Source organism: Nuphar pumila, chromosome 16 (assembly GCF_984573655.1).
Source record: "Nuphar pumila chromosome 16, dmNupPumi1.hap1.1, whole genome shotgun sequence".
NCBI classification, from domain to species: Eukaryota; Viridiplantae; Streptophyta; class Magnoliopsida; order Nymphaeales; family Nymphaeaceae; genus Nuphar; species Nuphar pumila.
This window is the reverse complement of record NC_143264.1, coordinates 18,666,187-18,690,966: the sequence shown is the minus strand read 5'-3', so window position 1 is coordinate 18,690,966 and position 24,780 is coordinate 18,666,187. Positions and strand designations below refer to the sequence as shown.

General features: G+C 35.8%; 1 pseudogene; it reads left to right on the top strand.

The window, feature by feature from the left end:
* The first annotated feature begins 23,295 nt into the window (after positions 1-23,295).
* On the top strand, positions 23,296-24,469 carry LOC149813048 (TOM1-like protein 1 pseudogene; annotated as a pseudogene).
* Positions 24,470-24,780: the final 311 nt, after the last annotated feature.

Below are 24,780 nucleotides of genomic sequence, written 5' to 3'. Positions count from 1 at the left end.
CTTTCTTTTCTTTCTTTCTTTCTTTCCTCCTTTCTTTCTTCTCCCTCCACTCACGTACATCCCTTCCAGCCCATCCTCTTTCTTCTTCTTTCCCTCTCTTTTCTTCCCTCTTCTTTCCTTTTCTCTTCTTCCTTCTCTTTCCTTTTCTCTTCCCTTTCTTCTTTCCCTTTTCCAGCCATTCACGTATGCTACAACTCTTTCTCATTTTTTTTTATTCCAACCCTAAGTATCCTTGGTCATTAAGACCTAAGTTTGGGGAGTTTGATTTTTTTTAACAATAGCATCTCACGGCTGCCTTGAATTCACGCCCAGCCTTTTGAACTTCCCTCTTCTCACCCCTAACTCCCTCTCTCTTTCTCTATCTCTCACTTGTACTCCCATTCACGTTAGACCCTTGGCAGCACACCCTTAGCTGCAGCAACTTCAACATCTCCCCCTTCAGCCCACAGTTCAACCTCCTTGGCAGCTCCAGCCGACACCTCCTTCACCACGGTTCTAGCCACTTGGTAGTAGCCACAACAACAAGTGTTATAACCCTTCAACCTTCTCTATTGGTGGCAGCAAGCCCAGCCATTGCAAGAGAAGACATAGCCTCCACTTTGCTGCAGTTTCGCCACAACCTTCCAGCCACCTTCAAACGTTGCCACCTCCTCTATTGTCAGCCCCTTCTTCGGCCGATTTGAGCGAAAGCCTCTCAAGGTAATACCCTTCTCACGTTTTCTCTTTTTTTTTTCCTAGGAATCTACCATGTGAATCCAGTTTAAGATTGGATTCACATGGCTGGAAATAGTATTTTCCTAAAAAAAAAAAAACTTCCAATGAATAGCCATGATCAAGGCTAAATTAGGGAGATCCATCCAACGAATGGATCGGACCCCCCTCATTTCGATGGCCAGTAGTGAAAGTGGATCATATCTCCCTGGTAATTTTATTTTATTTATTTTCATGTAAATTTCATGATTTAAGTGTAGCATTTAACTTTACTTCATATTCATTTTATATAGCTAGTTTAGTTTCGTGAAATCCTGTTGATGGTTATAGGTTTCATGAAGTCCAGTCATTATTTGTTCGTTAATAAATCCTGATAATTTTATTCTAAATTACATTATGCGTTACTGATCCCCTGCAAAAAAAATTTAGATTGATTTAAGGTTGGCAACTTTATTTCAAAAATTGGATCCCAAACTGGGATTTCCCATCTCCAGAAATTTCAATTTCTGATTTAGCACAAAAGAACCTCCGGCACCGCCCTTGTAAAAGATTCGGATCATACTCCAAAAATCACAGTGGATTCATAATCGAATATACTAATGATCTGGAAATTTTTAAGTTTTTCCAGTTAGTTTTGACCTCTGTCAAAAATCAGATTTCCCAGCCCCTTGGGAAAATATCGATTTTCCTTTGTCAGGGTATAGACAGATCCTAATGCAACAAGTCCACGCAATCCGTAGCCCGTCTGCAAAAACTTTCAACACAAAAGTTATTCCTAACATGTTTTTCCTGTTATTTCCCAAAATTTGGTGATTTTTGGAACTGTCTCATTATTTTTCCTGAAAATTTATTTTCTGTCTGACAGATTCCAATACCAAGAAAAACCAAAGATTCGGGTCTCTGATAACAGTGTGCCCATTTCCAAACCGTAACCCGAATCCCAGTTTTGTAAAAATATAAAATTTTTACCTGTGTGTCAGGGACATTGTCCCACAATTTCAGCCTTTTCCCCATCTGTCTATCATTTTTCCTATATTTTCTACCAAAACCTGTCTGTTTTCCCCAAATCGTAGAGTCGCCGGATTCTGATCCGACTTGCCGGAGTGACACAGCTCCGACCATAGGCCAAAACCAAAAAGTGTAAAATAAAACAATCCTTGCCTTACTGTCCTATGTCACAACATAAAATTTGGGAAATTTTTATGGAAGTTTGGTATTCAAAATTCCCTTTAGAATCAACATTTTAGGCAAAAATCACAAAATTTAAGGTTTTTATTTGAATTTCTATATTTAAAAATACAAAAAAATTATATTTTCGAGCTTCATTCTGTTTTTAAGGTTATTTTAGGTGTCCATGCCAAATTTGGCTTAATTCCAAGCTCATTTGCTCCATGTGTTAGTTTATCTTTAAATTTAGAAGCGAAAATCAGGCGAAAATCAGGTTAAATTTGATATTTTATGATATTTTCTCCATTTTAGGGTTTTTATCATGTACATGAGCATGTAGAATCATATTAGGGTTAATTTTAATGTCATTGCATTTCATATTTTTTAATTTTACAAAATTTATTTAAGAAAACCCTAGTTTCAAGGCCATAGTCTTGTTATCAGGGGTATTTTGGTCATTTTGACCTAAATTTCGAAATTTCAATCTTTAATTTCATAAAATTTCATGCATATCATCATATTGTATTTGATTTATTTCATTTGATTTTCAAAATTCCAAAATTTACAAAAATTCTTTCAGAAAACCCTGATTTCAAGGTCATTAGGGGTATTTTGGTCATTTTGACCCCAATTTCGAATTTTCAAGTTTATTTTCGAAATTTATTCATTATTTATCATGTTTATATCAAAGGGGGTATGATTTTGGGTTCATATCTGAATAATATCTGATAATTTCCTATATTTTTGGATAAATTCAGAAAAACCTATATTTTTGTGCTAACCTTATTTTCTAGTTTTGTAGGAACATTCAAGAAGAAGACTTAGCTTTTATTTCAATTTAATGTAACATCAAATGTAATAATTTGGAATAAGAGTTACATTTCTGCATAGAATAGGGCTGCATTGCATATAGTTTAATTTCTGCAAATTCTGATATTTGAATGTATCATTCATGCGCATTTATTTCAAATTCACTGTGGTTGACACGAATGGCACATGCACAAGCTTTTATAGAGTTTATAAACTTTGTGAAATTTGTATTTTTGGCCATAGTCAGAATACGAATGAAACCTAGATTTATGATCTTCATATTAACCACATTCAGCCTACACTCTTAGGCTAACTTCAAAAATGCACTGCATTTCTCAAAACTTCAAAAGGATTTCTCAATTTCTCAATTGAAATTCCCTTTCAAATTCATATTCATTCATTCATATCATTTAATTTGCATCATTTTCAAATTCATTTTCCAATTTCAATTTCAGATAAATCAATTTTCCCAAAAATTTCTAAGTTTTTCTCAAGATTGGATTTTCTCAGAATTCTAAATTTTCAAATGAGATTTCAAAGCATTTCCCAAGTTCAAATCAAGATTTTCCAATGTTTTAAAATTCTCAAATTTCAAAATCTCAAGTTTTCAGAAATCGATTTTCTTAGAGTTCCCATTTTCCAGAGAATCCATTTTCCATTTCAAAAGTCATTTTTCAATGAATTTCTTGATTTTCTCAGAATTCTCAAATCCATTTTCTCAGAAAAGAAATTCCAAATTTCAAAATCGATTTTCTAAAGTTCAAATTTTCCTGAGAAATCACTTTCCAATGCAAATTTCTGATTTCCAATGAAATTCAATGATTTTTCCAAGAATTCCAATTTCAAGCACTTTTCTAATCATTTTTCAAGCATATTTCAATTTTCCAAAGCAAACACCATATTTCACAAACTTGCATTATTTTCAAAATTTCATAGCACAAGCCTGATTCTCTGTGCATTATAGGAAAAATAGAGCATAATTTAGATATTTGAGTCAAGTTATAGCACATAATTGATCCTTGGTTCAATTACCTCTGGTAAAGGCGTTAGGAACGGTTGGACCTCGTACCGACAGGCGGATCCCATTCCACAGAATTTTCCCGCAAATTTTCAAAACGGAGGCGAGTTAATTTTCAAAACAATTTTCAAAACTTTGGTTGAGTTTGACTCGCAAAATTCGTCTTTCTCTCGCAAGGGAGGGGAAAAATTTTGCGATGATAACAGTATGGCAATCGACGTACGATACTCTGTTGACCGAAAGAGTGATAATAGCAATGTTAAGACACGAAGCAACAAGAGTAAATAAAAAACCAAAATAAACATAAAAGAGAATCGATATACCATAAAATAAGGGCTGACAATGCTTCTAGTTTTGCTTATTGCATTGCTTTTAATATACTTGACGAAATTGGATATAGTCTGTTTGCAACAAATATGAACTTGTTAACGTACATACCCATGACATACGTAAATAGATAATTGATAGTGGTTTCATATGAGCAAAATTACTGATAGTGTTCCCTTCTGCGAATTCATTTTGCAGCCGATTAATGTTGACTTGGAGTGATTTGCTAAGTTTTCGCCCAACTTTTTTGGTGGATGTTCCACTCACATTAGCAGAATATTGAATAAACGATATTGAAATTTCATAATACAGTGCACAACATAAATCACATAAACGACATATAAGAGATGAATTTTGAAGAAAATGGACACGATGTTTAAACAATATATGCCTGAATCACCATCGTTGGTTGTGTAGCTGTCGTCGTCTCTTTCTTCGTCTCCTTCATCAATATTGATACCCTATTTGCGATGAAGCAGGTTATATGTTCGATTCATGAACATGAGGTTTATAAAGGAACCATTGGTTTGTCTGTTCCTCGTTCACGAAGCAGAGGACAATCACACCATCCAGTACTTGTGCGATGTGTCATTCATATATGAAGGAAACGTCATTTCACAGACTGCCAATATTCAAACAAATAACGCCAGTTACCAAAAAATGAGAGCCAATAAATTATATTGCGCATTAATGAAGTTAATAAATGTTATTTCATCTTCCTTATACAAAACTAATCAAAGTGATAGGACGAATCAGTCAAATCATGATAGCAAGTCTCATTTGGATTTGTTTTTCATTATCTTTTGCATCTTTTATATGTGATTATGTAAATCGTGATAGGAAAATCGTTAACTAGGCAAAGCTCGTCAACATAAATCGCGATCAGACAAATCGGAGCAGCGAAATCGATTTTCAACTATGACTTAAATCAGCATGAAATTGTAAATTGTGATAGGCTATATCGTTCACATAGACAAAGATCGTGACCTTAAACCCTAAATCCAATTTCCTCCACCAAAAATCCATAAACCTAAAACACAAAGCATGCCAATCGCGGTATTAAATATCGCTATCGTTAACAAAGATAAACAAAGATATATCGTTGTCTCGGTAGCTTCTTAAACCCTAAACCTTAAATAGTAAGCCCTAAACCCTAAACACTAAACAATAAGCCCTAAACACTAAACAAAGACATGTCTTTGTTTGTCTATATGAACGATATCGATATGTAATATAGCGAATTACTCATAATGTTTTGTAACTGTTAATTGGATTTGTACTTTACCAAGACTACACATCGCGTCGATGCTTGTACACATGCCTAAAACCCTGTAAAATGTAAAACCCTAATATAGATCTATATATAAAACCCTACCCTACCAGACCGGACCCGTTGTCCAGGTCTTAAACCCTAATCTATTTAACCTCTCTTCCTCTTTCTTTTCTGCGGCAACACAACTTCTTCTTCTTTCTCCTTCTTCTTCTTCTTCTTCCTTGTATTTTTCTTTCTTCTTTGTTCTTATGTGTTCCTTCTACCTGTGCTTGATAGGCAGGGGGTGATGCAGATGTCCATCTATTTGATCTATTTCAACTGTCGGACCCTACATTGTTCGCATACCATACTTCTCAATTGGAAAAATATCTGCCTAATCTTTGATATACTTCATGACAAATACTTAGGGTGAGCGATCTATCATGTAGCCCCTCGGCACCTTCAGGGGAATGGTTACTGACCTTTGAAGCTTATTGTCAAGAGCGCACCATTGCTAGAATCTCTAAGAATCGGCCTCAGTCTGATAAAAATGGTGCAGTGGGGTGCCATTTTCCTAGAGCTCGTTTGCTTACAGAGGATGTATCCTCAATATAGAAGGATGAGATGATGAACAATACAGATGTTTTGGTGCACTCTTCTGGAAAAATCTGAGTCTCTAAAAGATAGATATCCGTTCGATGAAACTGTCCTCCCGTTGATGATGTAACTAAATACTAATATTTTTTTTATATGAATGTAGTTGTAAATCATGTAAATCATGTAGATTTGTAGTTACGAAGTTACAACGAGAACGATATGTCTTTGTTTGTATTTGTGAATGGAATCGATTTGTATTTAAGAATTTAACTCATTTTGTATCATTGTAGTAAAACCCAAAATCCTTAAACCCTCAACCCCAATCGCCCGTAAAAACGATTAGGAAATTGTGTTGACATAGACACTGCTTGTAAAAGCAAATCGCATTAGCACGTAGCCTTCATGCGTCATTATGTAAATCGCGATGGCACTTATGGTTCACTTAGACAAAGCTCATTGTCTTAAAGACATACCTCATTGCAAATCATGATCGCCGTTTATGAATGTTTGTGCAAATTATTTCAGCCTTATATAAACGCTTGTTCGATATTAATTTACGAAGGCCGATCATTACAACTATTTGTTCAGTGACATTTTTGTGCTACACTGATTAAAATAGATTTATACACTTATAGAAAGTCATGTTAAAAAAAACATCACGTTTTTACTTTACACAACGCTAATCGCTTTTACGATTTTTAATTACAAAAGTCGAACATAACAACAAGTTGCTTTTACTATATAACAACCCAACTTATTTATCGTGTTTAGTGAAATTGAAATTTTATTTATTTCAACCTAGAGATATTTACATAATTTGTATACATAGTCTTACAAATTTTTTTATACAAAATTTGGTTGTAGAGTACATAAAATATGTTAGAAGTCACCATCAATACTCCAATTGTGACGAAGCAAGTTATATGTTTGATTCATGAACACGTTGTTTATGAAGGAATCACTGTTTGTCGGTTCCTTGTTCACGAAGCAAAGTGAACCCACACCATCTAGAACTTGTACGACGTGTCATTCATATATAAAGGAAACATCGTTTCACTGACTGCCAGTTTTCAAAAAGTGCGAGCCAATAAATTATATTCTGCATTAATTAAATTAAAAAATGTCATTTCATCCATCTTTTACAAAACTAATCAATGCGATAAAACATAGCAGTCAAATCATGATAGCACATCTCGTGTGGATTTGACATTCAAACTTTTTTTGGTCTTATATATGTCATTGTGTAAATCGTAATAGAAAAATCCTTAACTTGGACAAAGCTCGTCAAAACAAATCGCAATAGGACAAATCGTTGCAGCGATATCGATTTGCAACTGTGACAGGATATATCGTTCACATAGACAAAGCACATCACCCTAAACACTAAACCCCAATACCTAAACCCAAAACCCAAAAACCTAAAATACAAAGCTCGTCAAAATGCGATAATATGTATCACTATCATTCGTAACAACAACGATTGATATATCCATGTCGCGGTCGCTTCTTAAAACCTAAAATCCTATACCCTATACCCTAAACACTGAACCCTAATCCCAAAAGCCTAGACACTAAACCCTATATCCTACACCCGAAAACCTAAACCCTACTATCTAAACCCTAAACACTGAACCCAACTACCGAAACCATAAATGCATACTATCTAAACCCAAAACCCTAAATCCTAAACCATACTACCTATACCCTAAACCATAAACCCTGCTACCTAAATCCAAAACCATAAACCACAAACCCTATTACCTAAACCCTAAACCCAGCTACCTAAACTCTACGATCCAAACCCTAATTCCTAAAACCTAAAACCTAAACACTAAACCCTAAACCCAAAATCCTAAACCATAAAACCTAACCATACTACATATACCCTAAACGATAAACCCTACTACCTAAACCCAAAACCATAAACCCTAAACCCTAAACACTAAACCCTAAACTCTGCAACCTAAACCCTAAACCCTACTATCCAAACCCTAATTCATAAAACCTAAAACCTAAACACTAAACCCTAAACCCAAAACCCTAAACCGCTTATGAAAGTTTTTGTATGAGTACACATCTCTTATCGCTTACAGGATTTTCATTTACGAAGGGCGAACATTACAAGTCTTTGTTGACCGCATACATCGCAAATCTATTTTGCGATTTTCATTCATGGAGGGTGAGCATTACAACGAATTTTGAACATCACACATCACTTATCGCTTATAGGATTTTCATTTACGAAGGGCGAACATTACAAGCCTTTGTTGACCGCATACATCGCAAATCTATTTTGCGATTTTCATTTATGGAGGGTGAGCATTACAACGATTTCTGAACAACACACATCACTTATAGGATTTTCATTTACGAAGGGCGAACATTATAAGCCTTTATTGACTGCATACATCGCAAATCTATTTTGTGATTTTCATTCACGGAGGGTGAGCATTATAATAATTTCTGAACAACACACATCACTTATCGTTTATAGGATTTTCATTTACGAAAGGCGAACATTACAAGCCTTTGTTGACCGCATATATCACAAATCTATTTTGCGATTTTCATTTACGGAGGTTGAGCATTACAATGATTTCTGAACAACACACATCACTTATCGCTTATAAGATTTTCATTTATGAAGGGCGAACATTACAAGCCTTTGTAGACCGCATACATCGCAAATCTATTTTGTGATTTTCACTTACGAGGGTGAGCATTACAACGATTTCTGAACAACACACATCTCTTATCGCTTATAGGATTTTCAGTTACGAAGGGCGAACATTACAAGCCTTTGTTGACTGCATACATCGCAAATCTATTTTGCGATTTTTATTTATGGAGGGTGAGCATTACAACAATTTCTGAACAACATACATCACTTATCGCTTATAGGATTTTCATTTACGAAGGGCGAACATTACAAGCCTTTATTGACTGCATACATCACAAATCTATTTTGCGATTTTTATTCATGGAGGGTGAGCATTACAACGATTTCTGAACAGCACACATCTCTTATCGCTTATAGGATTTTCATTTATGAAGGCTGAACATTACAAGCCTTTGTTGACCGCATACATCATAATTCTATTTTGCGATTTTCATTCACAGAGGGTGAGCATTACAACGATTTCTGAAGAACACACATCTCTTATCGCTTATAGGATTTTCATTTATGAAGGATGAACATTACAAGCCTTTGTTGACCGCATACATCGCAAATCTATTTTAGGATTTTTATTTACGGAGGGTGAGCATTACAACAATTTTTGAACAACACACATCACTTATCGCTTATAGGATTTTCATTTACGAAGGGCGAACATTACAAGCCTTGGTTGACTGCATACATCGCAAATCTATTTTGCGATTTTTATTCATGGAGGGTGAGCATTACAACGATTTCTGAAAAGCACACATCTCTTATCGCTTATAGGATTTTCATTTATGAAGGCTGAACATTACAAGCCTGTGTTGACCACATACATCATAAATTTATTTTGCGATTTTCATTCACAGAGGGTGAGCATTACAACGATTTCTGAAGAACACACATCTCTTATCGCTTATAGGATTTTCATTTATGAAAGATGAACATTACAAGCCTTTGTTGACTGCATACATCGCAAATCTACTTTGCGATTTTTATTCACGGAGGGTGAGTATTACAATAATTTCTGAACAACACACATCACTTATCGCTTATAGGATTTTCATTTACGAACGGCGAACATTACAAGCCTTTGTTGACCGCATACATCATAAATCTATTTTGTGATTTTCATTTACGGAGGGTGAGCATTACAACGATTTCTGAACAACAGACATCACTTATCGCTTATAAGATTTTCATTTACGAAGGGCGAACATTACAAGCCTTTGTTGACCGCATACATCGCAAATATATTTTGTGATTTTCATTTACGGAGGGTGAGCATTACAATGATTTCTGAACAACACACATCTCTTATCGCTTATAGGATTTTCTACTACGAAGGGCGAACATTACAAGCCTTTGTTGACCGCATACATCGCAAATCTATTTTGCGATTTTTATTTATGGAGGGTGAGCATGACAACAATTTCTGAACAACATACATCACTTATCGCTTATAGGATTTCATTTATGAAGGGCGAACATTACAAACCTTTGTTGACTGCATACATCGCAAATCTATTTTGCAAATTTTATTCATGGAGGGTGAGCATTACAACGATTTCTGAACAGCACACATCTCTTATCGCTTATAGGATTTTCATTTATGAAGGCTGAACATTACAAGCCTTTGTTGACCGCATACATCATAATTCTATTTTGCGATTTTCATTCACAGAGGGTGAGCATTACAACGATTTCTGAAGAACACACATCTCTTATCGCTTATAGAATTTTCATTTATGAAGGATGAACATTACAAGCCTTTGTTGACCGCATACATCGCAAATCTATTTTAGGATTTTTATTTATGGAGGGTGAGCATTACAACAATTTTTGAACAACACACATCACTTATCGCTTATAGGATTTTCATTTACGAAGGGCAAACATTACAAGCCTTTGTTGACCACATACATCATAAATCTATTTTGTGATTTTCATTTACGGAGGGTGAGCATTACAACGATTTCTGAACAACACACATCACTTATCGCTTATAAGATTTTCATTTACGAAGGGCGAACATTACAAGCCTTTGTTGACCGCATACATCGCAAATATATTTTATGATTTTCATTTACGGAGGGTGAGCATTACAATGATTTCTGAACAACACACATCTCTTATCGCTTATAGGATTTTCTACTACGAAGGGCGAACATTACAAGCCTTTGTTGACCGCATACATCGCAAATCTATTTTGCAATTTTTATTTATGGAGGGTGAGCATTACAACAATTTCTGAACAACATACATCACTTATCGCTTATAGGATTTCATTTATGAAGGGCGAACATTACAAACCTTTGTTGACTGCATACATCGTAAATCTATTTTGCGATTTTTATTGTTGGAGGGTGAGCATTACAACGATTTCTGAACATCACACATCTCTTATCGCTTATAGGATTTTCATTTATGTAGGCTGAACATTACATGCCTTTGTTGACCGCATACATCATAAATCTATTTTGCGATTTTCATTCACAGAGGGTGAGCATTACAACGATTTTTAAAGAACACACATCTCTTATCGCTTGTAGGATTTTCATTTATGAAGGGTGAACATTACAAGCCTTTGTTGACCGCATACATCACAAATCTATTTAATATTTTTATTTACGGAGAGTTAGCAATACAACAATTTTTGAACAACACACATCACTTATCGCTAATAGGATTTTTATTTACGAAGGGCAAACATTACAAGACTTTGTTTACCGCATACATCATAAATCAATTTTGCGATTTTCATTCACGGAGGGTGAGCATTACAACGATTTCTGAAAAGCACACATCTCTTATCGCTTATAGGATTTTCATTTATGAATGCCAAACATTACAAGCATTTGTTGACCGCATACATCGCAAATCTATATTGGGATTTTCATTTATAGAGGGTGAGCATTGCAATAATTTTTGAACAGCACACATCACTTATCGCTTATAGGATTTTTATTTACGAAGGGCGAATATTACAAGCCTTTATTGATCGTATACATCGCAAATCTATTTTATAATTCTTATTCACGGAGGGTGAGCATTACAACGATTTCTGAACAACACTCATCTTTTATCGCTTATAGGATTTTCCTTTACGAAGGGAGAACATTACAAGCCTTTGTTGACCGCATACATGATAAATCTATTTTGCGATTTTCATTCAATGAGGGTGAGCATTACAACGATTTATGAACAACACACATCAGTAATCGCTTATAGGATTTTTATTTACGAAGGACGAACATTACAAGCCTTTGTTGACTGCTGTGAACACCCCAAATTTTCCAAAAAATCCAAAAATGACCTTTTTGCCCCTGACCTCCGCCCTCTGAATAATCGGGTAATTTTTTAAGCAAAAATTTCATTCATCCCTTGGATTCGTTAGAATTCGGACCCAAAGTCTTAGCTCTGACCCAATTTTGATCCAAATCAGATCTGATCCCCCTCTTTGAGAAAAATTTCAAAAATAAAAACATGAATTCTCAGAAAACTCTCTTTTGTAAATATTTTTACAAAAATACAAAAAAATCAGTTTTAAATCTTTACTTCTCGTAAATCTTAGGTTTTTATTCTAAAAAAACAAAAAAAAATAGAAGAATGGGAGAAGCTACGAAAAAAAATTAAAGCTTTTAAGGGGAGTCCCTCTTTGTAAAATCTTGGGAATTCAAGGGGGCTCCTCTGTAAAAACAGGTTTTAGGGTTTTGAAAACCCTTCGTGAGAAAGGAAGAGGGCGAAAAAAGGTCCCCCTCACTCTGGCCTCTCTCTCTCTCTCCTCCATCGCCCTCCACCTTCCATGGCCCGACCCTCTTCTCCATCGCACCCCTCCAAACCACCCATCGCGGAACCACCCGCCTTCTCTTACCTCTCCCGTCGATCTCTAACCAACCACCCTCTCGAATCTTCCCCTTTTCCTCTTTAAAAAGAGCGTGCAGGGCTCCCAACCACCATCCAGCTTCTACCTCTCCATGTGCCTCTTCTCTTCTTCATCTTCTTCTTTCTCCTCCCCTGAAATTTCTCGTCTGATAGACCGAGGGATCTTCAATCCCCGCAGCAACAACAGAAGAAAGCCCATCTTGCTGCAGGGATCTCAAGCGATCGTTCTTCTTCTTCTTCGAATCTCCCTGGCTTTCCCCCAACTAGTCGAAGAAAGCTGATCATTTTTTTAGCAAGGCTACAGGTGAGTAACCATTCCTTTCCTCGTTTGATTTTCTATAAAATCCTCATTCCCTATTACTGTATCCCTTCGTTTGGACCCCTCCTTCGATTTTATCTTCTATAAAGCATCGACGGTGAGATCGATCTGCATATAGCAGGATCAATCCACCCATTGCAATATCAAAGGAATATCGGATTCCAACATCTGTTTTTATTATTATTTTCTTTTTTGCCTTTTTTTTGTTGTTAATTTGAACGTCGGTTGATTCAGTATCCCTCTGTATTCAGATCCCATGTTCTTTTTTGTTTTTTTCTTTTTCTTGCATACTCGATTTCTTGTTCTAAAGATGTTTTTCTCTTTCTTCAGCTGTAGATTTGTCGTTGCGTCTGCATTATTTACACTTATTGTCGTTATTTTGGATTGATATGTAGTTGGATTTTTTTCAATTGTCTTTTGGTTCATGTTCTTATTTTCAGCACCACTTTTTCATCCCTATTTCGTGATATCGATTCAGTGTATTGCCTTCTTTTCCTTTTTCTTTTTATTATTACTGACCTATAATTTCTTTCTTTCTTTTTCTGTAAGCCCATCGGATATGGCTTATCATCTGATGTACCTTGTTATTAACTCCTTAGATGATAGGTACTCGGGCATAGTGTATTCATTGAACGATGGTCATACCAGTCAGCGAGTTATCGAGTTTATGGGATCCCTTCACCCAAAAAAAAAAATGGAATGGGGAGTGTTGAAGATTTGTGCGTTTTATTGAGAAAGGGGGGGTGTCCAGTTCAATCAGACATCAATCCCCTGTACACCTTCAAAATTTTATTCTGTCGCATGTCCCGTATGCTTTGTTGCTGATATTGAGCATTTTTTTATATATACCCATAATAATGGACTGTATGTTCTTCTGCATCTGGGACACTGGGTTCAACGAATTTGTTGCTTGAGACGTATCATATTTCCTTGGATGATGTTAGCATCGTCAGTATACCCCTTTATCTATTCCATTTTCTTTTGTTGTCTTCTAAATTCCTTCACATGCAATGCCTCATGATCGTGCTCCAACGATGCATAAAATCAAATGACAAGCTACCTAATGGCGGTATCGACCTGTGTTCCACAATGAAGGGCTAATTCTTTCCCTTTGGTTATTACCTTATCTCTCTTCCTGTTCTTCCACGATTGACGTTACCTATGGAATTTTGAGGATCAGATCCTGGTTGCACAACGGCTCGATGTTCTCCCAGACCTGAGTATTACATCTGTAATCTTTGGGTATTGATCAGTTGAAGGATTTCACAGTTGCTACAGATTTGAGACCTCGTATGTCATCATGACTAGGGATATCAAGCCAATGCACTTTGTTAACAGGGTATATATATATATGCCCACAGGTAATGTGACTATGCTTTTTTTTTTTTATGCTTCTTATAACAGTTACCTGATTCAACTTCATCAATCTTATATTGATTTGCATCTACTTATTGAATTGATATTGCTTTCTTATCGTCTGTGTATCACCGGTGTACTTGTATCTTCTTTATGGCACAATATCAATTCTCCATCCATCAAGTTTCATTTGTATAAAACTGTGTTTAACCTACCTCGAAATCTGCAACCATATGGTTCCCCTTGGCTCTGTGGGATCTTCTGCAGACACACACCTATCGGATCATCATGCCCACCTCATACTAGATTTATCCCAGTGCTAATCAGTAACAGCTTCATAACACCCTCACACATCTCATGTTATTAAGATACACACTATACCACTATTGGTACCTACTGTTGCACCTTCACTTTACCAAATGCATATCACTCTCCTTCAGGTTGAATGCTAGCAGCCATTACTGCACTGGCACCCTGTGTTGGGGACTTAGGCACCACCTTCAGTCTGCAATTAGCAGCACACACAACACCACTCCAGCTGTACTTACCTGCTGAGCAATCAGTTGGAGCACACCATTTCCTGTTATAGCCACTACCCTGTCACTCAGCAACACTACCTAAGCACTATATCCGTACTTACCTGTCTCAACCCCATGGCATACATCTCACTGCCCACAATATACACAGCAGCCACCACAAATCCCTCTCCCACTCACACACCTTCATGGCCATCTCGATATACACATTTCCTGTATATTTTGCACGTCAGCATACCGTTCACCATCTCATTACATTTATACAGCACATTCATTTTTCTGACCTCATATTCACTCACTAATCTCCTGACTGTGAGTTCATATTCTTGTTCTCTTATTATTTCATTATTTCAGTTTACAATTCTTAGTCATTCTTTTAATTCCTAACTGTTTAGCTTAGCTATTAATAATTGTTAGTTGTTTGACTTAGTTGATTTAAGATAGTTAGTATATTAGGTGCTTAGCATGGGTTCTTTGCAAATCCTTTACACTAGTATTGAGTGCAGTAACATCTGTATGTGAGTTAATATAGGCTGTGTTGGTGTGTTGACAGTTAGTGTATGCGTCAATTGCTAGTGTAAGTTAGCCTTTAAGCAGTGAATAAATTAGTGTTAATGTTGGGTATCGAAAATTAACAGAGTATGTTAGTATGGTATTTATCAGCACTGTATATGCATTAGTAGCTGATATATGTTAGTATTAGCAGTAGATTAGCTTAGTTTGTGTTAGTATAATTAACAGTAACCAAGTGTGTTAGGTAGCATGTTACTTTACATTTGAGTTTCAATTAAATCGTTTATTTGTATATGGGTTTTACCTTGTCTCTTTTTATTGCTGAGTAGTGATGCTCAGTACCCATGCCATGCATCTTCTATGTCATTACAGAAGCATCCGGATGTGCTGATTGGAGTCAACTTGTTAATGCTGTTAAGATGGACTCACTGATGCTATTGAGACCTATTCATAAATGTTACCAATCGCAGAAATCCAGTCATAGATTCGCAACAAATCGGCTCATTACTAAGATTTACTAATTATGATCAGCTGATGGCAGTTTGCTGTTTCATCTGTTGAAGTCGATTCTGTCATAAAATCAGCTTAGAACATGTTTTTTTTTGGAAAAGCTGTGTTGTAGTCTATTCAAAATATCAATAAGCTGGAAGAGTTCAATTCAATAACATAGCATGAGTACATATCTAATTCTCATCTTTCTTACTCCACAAGATATTGTATGTGTCATATATGTATATATATATATATATACGTATGTATACATACTTGTATATATATATATATATATATATATATATATATATATATATATATATATATATATATATATATATACATATGCACATGTGCATATGTACATGGGCATATATATAAGTGCAGGTATCATTTCTTCTTGGTATATAAGCATTTTTTTTCTACCATTGTCACCTTTTGAAATACATGTACAAATCTTTTTTTTTTATGCTAACCAAGTGTTTTTGCAGGAAATATGTGGAAAATCTCATTAGTTGGAGTCATAAATTCAATTTCATGTATTGTAATAGTTAGATATTAATGAGAATTTACATTTTTTTGTTTTAGATAGAATGAATGAGCATCATAAATATCATGAATCACTTGTTCTCATATTTTCTCCTTTGCCTTTCTAAAATTTCACAAATGGTGAAACACGAATGGCACGTGCACCATTTCGTAAGAGGTAAATCAATCCTAAGTTGATGATCCACATCAATGACCATAGTCAGGGTGTGGACAAAACTTAGAATTTTTATCTTTTACGAAATAACACTGGATCCACACGGGATCCATTTTCAAAATTCATCATATTTCCTTAAATATTTTCCCCTTTTATTAGAATTTAACTTAAAATTGACTCAATATATACCAATGGCCATAGTCAGGGTATATTGAGAGTTAATTTCATTTTAAATTTCATAAAAGCACCAAATGTATTTTATTCTTCTCTTGAATTTAAATATAGATTATTATATAATACATTCAATGACCATAGTCAAGGATGTATTATATCTTCAATCTTATTTTAATTCATTTAAAGAATGTAATAGCTTTTCAAAATCCCATTTCAAAAATTTAAATTCATTCATCATTTAGGACAGAATTGCATCATATTTTTAAAATTTCTTTTTCATAAATCCAAGTAATTCTTTCCTTCATTTCTCAGATCAAAATCCTATTCATAAATTCAAATTCAGTTCTACTCCTCAAAAGGATTCAAGAATTCAATTTCCAAGTCCCATTTGACTTTGAGACTTCAAAATCATCTTGTATTTCAAATTCCAAAATCTATCTTAAATTTAAAACCCAATTTAACTTTGAAATTCATTTGTATATTCAAGATTTAAATTCATTTTCTAAAGTTCAAATTAAACTTGGAAGTTCTTGATTCACCTTCTGAATTTAACTCCAAATCCATTTTAGGATCCAGGATTCAACACTCATATTGGATCTCAGACTTCAGATCCAATTCCTCTTTAGGATCCAGAATCCAATTCTACATTGGATCTCAGATTTCAGATCCAAATCCATCATTAGGATCCAGAGTCCAACTCTATATTGGATCTCAGACTTCAGATCCAAATCCATCTTAGGATCCAGAATCCAACTCCACATTGGATCTCAGACTTCAGATCCAAATCCATCTTAGGATCCAAAATCCAATTCTACATTGGATCTCAGATTTCAGATCCAAATCCATCTTAGGATCCAGAGTCCAACTTTATATTGGATCTCAGACTTCAGATCCAAATCCATCTTAGGATCCGGAACCCAATTCTACCTTGGATCTTAGACTCCAGATCCAACTCCTCTTTAGGATCCGGAATCCAATTCCAATTCCATTTTCGGATCTAATCTGAATCCATTTCTATTCTTAAAAAACTATTTGATTTTCTCAGTCCATTCCAAATTCAAACTTCAAAATTTAAATTCATTTCCATCTCAAGTATTCATTTCCTTTCCTAAATTCAAGTTCAAAATTCAAAGTCCATTTCCGACTTTGAAACTTCATTTCCTTTCATTTTAAAACTTCGAATCATTCTTTCTCAAAATCAAGATTTATTCTTCCAATCCTGATTTACTTCAAAGACTTAAAACTTCTCTGATCTATCTCAAGTTCTAAATTCAATCATTTCCTCACTCCCTTATCCAGTTCATCTCAGAATACTTGGAAATTTCCAAAAACATTTTTTTCAAAAGAGCATACACTCTTGCATGACACGAGTATGGTTCTTTGTGCATTTTTTAGAGTTAGAATAAATTCTTAGATTATATTTAGGCAAAGCAAAAGGGCATAGATTCGACCCTTGGTTCGATTACCCCGGGTAAAGGCGCCAGGAACGGTCGAACCTCGTACCGACGAGCGGATCCCGTCTCCCAGTTTTCCCGCAAATATTTCAAAAACGGAGGCGAGTAATCTTTTAAATCTTTTTCAAAAATCAAGGTCAAGTGAGACCTTCGCAAAAGAGTTCCTCTCTCTCTTTCTTTCTTTCTTTCCTCTTCTTTCTTTCTTTTTTCTGTCTTTTATTTTACTCCCTTCAAAAAAGGAGGAAAATAGAGGTTAGAAAAGGAAAAGAGAAGGAAGAGAGAGAAACCATCAGAGAGGAAAATTTTGCGATGATCACAACTGCATACATCGCAAATCTATTTTGCATTTTTTATTCATGGAGGGTGAGCATTATAACGATTTCTGAGCCGCACACATCTCTTATCGCTTATAGGATTTTCATTTATGAAGGCTGAACATTACAAGCCTTTGTTGACCGCATACATCATAAATCTATTTTGCGATTTTTATTCACAGAGGGTGAGCATTACAATGATTTCTGAAGAACACACATCTCTTATCGCTTATTGGATTTTCATGTATGAAGGGTGAACATTACAAGCCTTTGTTGGCCGCATACATCGCAAATCTATTTTAGGATTTTCATTTATGGAGGGTGAGCATTACAACAATTTTTGAATAACACACATCACTTATTGCTTATAGGATTTTTGTTTATGAAGGGCAAACATTACAAGCATTTGTTGACCACATACATCGCAAATCTATTTTGTGATTTTTATTCATGGAGGGTGAGCATTACAACGACTTTTGAACATCACACATCACTTATCGCTTATAGGATTTTCATTTACGAAGGGCGAACATTACAAGCCTTTGTTGACCGCATACATCGCAGATCTATTTTGCGATTTTCATTTACGGAGGTTGAGCATTATAACGATTTCTGAATAACACACATCACTTATAGGATTTTTATTTACGAACGACGAACATTATAAGCCTTTGTTGACTGCATACATCGCAAATCTATTTTGCGATTTTCATTCACGGAGGGTGAGCATTACAACAATTTCTGAAGAACACACATCTCTTATCGCTTATAGGATTTTCATTTATGAAGGCTGAACATTACAAGCCTTTGTTGACCACATACATCATAAATCTATTTTGCGATTTTCATTCACAGAGGGTGAGCATTACAATGATTTCTGAAGAACACACTTCTCTTATCGCTTATAGGATTTTCATTAATGAAGGATGAACATTACAAGCCTTTGTTGACTGCATACATCGCAAATCTATTTTGCGATTTTTATTCACGGAGGGTGAGTATTACAATAATTTCTGAACAACACACATCACTTATCGCTTATAAGATTTTCATTTACGAAGGGCGAACATTACAAGCCTTTGTTGACCGCATACATCATAAATCTATTTTGCGATTTTCATTTACAGAGGGTGAGCATTACAACGATTTCTGAAAAGCACACATCTCTTATCGCTTATAGGATTTTCATTTATGAATGCAGAACATTACAAGCACTTGTTGACCGCATACATCGCAAATCTATTTTGGGATTTTCATTTATGGAGGGTGAGCCTTGCAATAATTTTTGAACAGCACACATCACTTATCACTTATAGGATTTTTATTTACGAAGGGCAAACATTACAAGCCTTTATTGATCGTATACATCGTGAATCTATTTTACAATTTTTATTCATGGAGGGTGAGCATTACAACGATTTCTGAACAACACACATCTTTTATCGCTTATAGGATTTTCCTTTACGAAGGGCGAACATTACAAGCCTTTGTGGACCGCATACATCATAAATCTATTTTACGATTTTCATTCAATGAGGGTGAGCATTACAGCGATTTATGAACAACACACTTCCGTAATCACTTATAGAATTTTCATTTACGAAAAGCAAACATTACAAACCTTCATTGACCGCATATATCGCAAATCTATTTTCGGATTTTCAGTTACGGAGGGTGAGCATTACAACGATTTCTGAACAACACACATCACTTATCGCTTATAGGATTTTTATTTACGAAGGGCGAACATTATAAGCCTTTGTTGACCGCATACATCGCAAATCTATTTTGCGATTTTTATTAACGATGACCAAACATTATAAGCATTTGTTCACCGCATACATCGCTAATCCCTTTTGCGATTTTCATTTACGTAGGGTAAGCATTATAACGATTTATGAATAATACACATCTCTAATCACGTGTTTAGTATACTTAAAATTTTATTTTAACCTAGAGAAGATTTACATAGTTTGTGTATAGTCATACAAAATTTGGTTTACAGAGTCTACAAAATCTGTTAGAAATCTCTGTGCATCATATTAATCCTGGGGGGATCGCGTCGTTCGTTTCCTTGTAAGTACTCTTGCTGGCTGATTATTTTTTGCTTTCGTATTTAGAAACTCAATCACTTTTTTTCATAGTTCGGCCTGGAATCCCAGTATATCATCCTGCAACAAAAATATAATGTGAAACCAATATATAAATTGAGTCTCCAATAACAGAGGATAAAAACAACATTCAACGTCAAAATCAGGTTCTCGTCTATTGTATATTGCTAAAATATACTTCATTACGAATACGCCATAATCAACCCCATTACTTTGTAAAGGAGCATGGTCAACACAGAGCAAGATCCACTCGTCAATGTTGACACCCAAAACATCTTTTAGGAATCTTGCCTGTGGTTAATGTAGAATATAGTATAATCTGGGCCACAGTAAAAGATACAATACATCTATAGACAAAAACTTACCAAATGCATAACGTCACGTTGTACACCAGTGTGAAAGTCCAATGAGTTGTAGCACCATAGTTGTTTTTCTCGTAAATCCATCACATATAAGACCCAATGCTTAGCAGTTTGCCAGAGTGTAGGAATCAATATCTGCGAATCAATACAATATATTAGAAATCGATAGACAAATTGTGTTAGGAATGTTAGGCCTAAACCTTGGACAAGAGGTTTGTTCACTTACCTTTTCACTAGTTCAAAAGTCTTCACAGTGATCATCGTTACCTCAACATGGTAGTGCATCTTGAAATCCAATGGTGTATGGCTTTTGGCGGATATAAGTCGGTTGAACGAAAGAGTGATAATAGTAAGGTTAAACCACGAAGCAACAAGAGTAAATAAAAAAAAAAAATAAACCAATAAGAGTACAGATATACCATGAAATAAGGGGTGACGATGCATCTAGTATTGCTTGTTGCGTTGCTTTGAATATAATTGACGAAATCAGATATAATCTATTTGCAACAAATATGAACTTGTTAACATACATACCCATGGCATACATAAATATATAACTGATAATGACTTCATACGTACAAAATTACTGATAGTGTTCCCTTCTGCAAATTCATCTTGCATCCGATTGATGTTCTCTTGGAGCTCTTTATAGCGTTGTCACCCATATTCTTTTGTGGATGTTTCACTGACATGAATATAATATTCAGTATTCGACATTGAAATTGCTTTCTACAATACACAATATAAATCGAATATACGCCATAAAAGAGTCAAATGTTTCCAAAACTAGTCACGGGATTTAAAAATATATGCCTGAATCGCCATCGCTGGTCATGTAGCTATGGTCGTCTAGCTATCACCATCTTCTTTGGCGCCATCGCTGGATGTGTAGCCATCGTCATCTCCTTCATCGATATCGATACCCCATTTACGACGAAGTAGGTTATATGTTCATTTTATGGACACATCGTTCTAAAGGAAAGCTAATCGACAACCTGCCAAACTTGTTCGATGTGTTATTCATATATAAAGGAAACATTATTTCACCTACTTCCCATTTTCAAAAATCATGCACAAATTAATTGTATTGCGCTTTAATTAAATAAAAATAGTCATTTCAATTGCCTATTATAAAACTAGTCAACGTGATATGATGTATCAGTCTAAATACACTACAAGAAAAATGGCCATTAGCGACAGAAGTTTGCGATGGATTTTTTTTGTCGCAACTTTGCGGCAGATTAACGAGAGAAACAACTCCGTCGCTAAAATTCATAATATTTACGAAAATAGCGACAAAAAAACTTCCGATGCCAAATCCGTCGCTAATTAGCGATGGCTTAGCGACGTCAGGTTTTTATCGCAATAACCGCGACATTTAGCGACGGATTTGGCGACAAAGGTTTTTTCGTCGCTACATAGCGATGTCGTTAGTGACAGAAATATTCTGTCTCTAACTGGTCATGTAAATTTACGACGAAGTTGCGACGAAAGTAGGCTGTCGCCAAATCTGTCGCTAGGTTTCCCATAAATTCCTAATTAGAACCCTTCTTTCAATTTCATGTTTTGTCTCTCCCGCCCGACGCACTCCCCGGCCCGCTGTCCATCGCGCCCCGGTCCGCCGCCCGTCCCTCCCCCGGCCCATCGCCCCCCGTTCCGCCGCGCGTCGCTGCCCGTCCCTTCCCCGACCCATTGCCCCCCGTTCCGCCGCCCGTCGCCGCCCGTGCCTCCCCCGTTCCGCCGCCCGTCCCTTCCCCGACCCATCGCCGCCCGTCCCTCCCCTGTTCCGCCGCCCGTCCCTCCCCCGACCCATCGCCCCTCGTTTCGTCCCAAGGAATCTCTGATTTTTTTATATTTTTTATTTAGTTTTTGTTTTATTTTTTTGCTATTTTCCGATCTTCCATCTGATCCCCATTTTGGAAATCGAGGTAAGTTTCTCATTTTTGTCCTAATTTTTAGAGAACTCGGGAATCAATTTTCGTGATTAGTTTGGAAATTCAGGCAATTTTGATCTACCGAGCTCGTGGGTGTCGTTCCTAACTGCGTGAATCATTGTTTTGATGCTCGATTTTGGGGCTTCTTGGTGAAGTATTATGTGGGTAATAATTGTTTTGGGGTGTTTCTGATGGGCTTTGCGGGTTTTGAGAAACTCGGGTTTTGCAGGAGGGGGTTGGGTTTCTTGGGTATTGAAGTTTTAGGAATAGAATGTCACTTGGTTTTAGCCTGATTCCATGGTTTTTGTGGTATAAATGTATGTGGGTAGGCATTATTTTATGGAGTTTGTTGATTGATTAGCAGATTTTTAGGAAACACTAGGACTCTTGTATGCTTGTTGCGTGGAAGGGCCGGTTCTAGGGTTTTAGATATGTTGTATTTTTGTTTTTCTTGATGCCATGCTAGATTCATTTTTCATTTGATATCACATCTTTCCTGAATTGAAACTTTATTTGGATTGAAGTTGCTTGTGATTTTTTTAATGGTTTGATAGATTTAGGAGCCATTGATTTTTTTGCGCAAAAACTAGGGTTTTGAAATATGAATGATAACCTGTTGGATAAAGTTAGTACCTTTGGTGAGTGGTTGAAGATCAGTGGTGCCAAAGTTGGGAGGAAAATGTTGGCAGGGATGAGCTCGATGAGCTTCAAGGTGAAGGAGCTTTTTCATGGGCAAAACCAAGCTGATAAAATTGTTGAGGAAGCTACCATGGAGACTATAGAGCAATCAGATTGGGCATCTAATTTGGAATTTTTTTGATATGGTGAACAATGAAAAGATTAACAACCAATAAGTTATCTGAGCGATCAAGAAGAGGATCATGTTGAAGAATCCTAGAGTCCAGTATTTGGATCTCGTTTTGCTTGAGACATGCGTTAAGAACTGCGAGAAGGCATTTTCCGAGGTTTCATCTGAGAGAATTCTTGATGAGATGGTTAAGCTGATTGATGACCCCCAGACTATCGTGAACAATCGAAACAAAGCTTTGATTTTGATCAAACAATGGGGTGAATCCTCTGATGAACTACATTACTTGTCTGTGTTTGAGGAGACTTACAAGGTAGATAACCACTGAATGTTGAGTCCTTGTATAGTTAATGCTTTTATTTTTTATTTTTCTAGCTCTGGAATTCATTATAATTTGAAATGACACTATTAGATGTTAATAAGAATGTCACTGCTAATAGTTCTGATAACAGGATTGTGGTTTGCTGTGTCCTGTTCTCAGTGGTGATGGGATTTGAGATTGAGTATGCAGTTTCTTGTGTTACCTTCTATTACATGCTTGTACATGCTAGTACATGATTTTTCATAGGCTGCACAATATTTGGTTCTTCTCTTATTGCAGAAACAATAGATTGATCCACTTTTGTTGCTTAAATTTTGTGTTTATGCAGAGTTTAAAATCCAGGGGCATTCGTTTATCTCTGGACGAGATGATGAGAGTTTGGCACCAATCTTTACCCCACCACATTCGGTTGCTACTCAAGATCAAAATGTATATTATCTTGGGTATCACCTATCAAGTTATCCACAACCGCAGTTTCATGACAATCATTCTATTCAGAGCTTTTCTCCAGAACAAACAAAGGAAGCATTTGATGTTGCTCGTAACAACATTGAGCTTCTTTCTACTGTTTTATCTTAATCACCACAGCTGAATGTTCTAAAGGTGATTTTAATACGTTCCTCAAATTTGATATCTATGCTATAGTTAAATAAGATAATGTCAGTAGCAGAATATGCAACTTTCTACTGGTTTGCTGGTCATAAAATGATTACATGGTCACCTTGGATCTCGAATTTTGGGACTTCAATTTTTCATATGACTTGTTCTGTTTGATGTTGCATTAAATACTTTAGTTTTGGGTTGCAAATATAATGATTTTGTGTTGCTTTAAAGGAAATAAAAATTGGTAATAATAAAAAGTGGTCCTCATATAGGATGCGTTAGCAGAGGACCATGTATTTATGATGTTATGTTCTAAGGACTCTTCCCTTTTCTAGCATATATATTGTACGTGT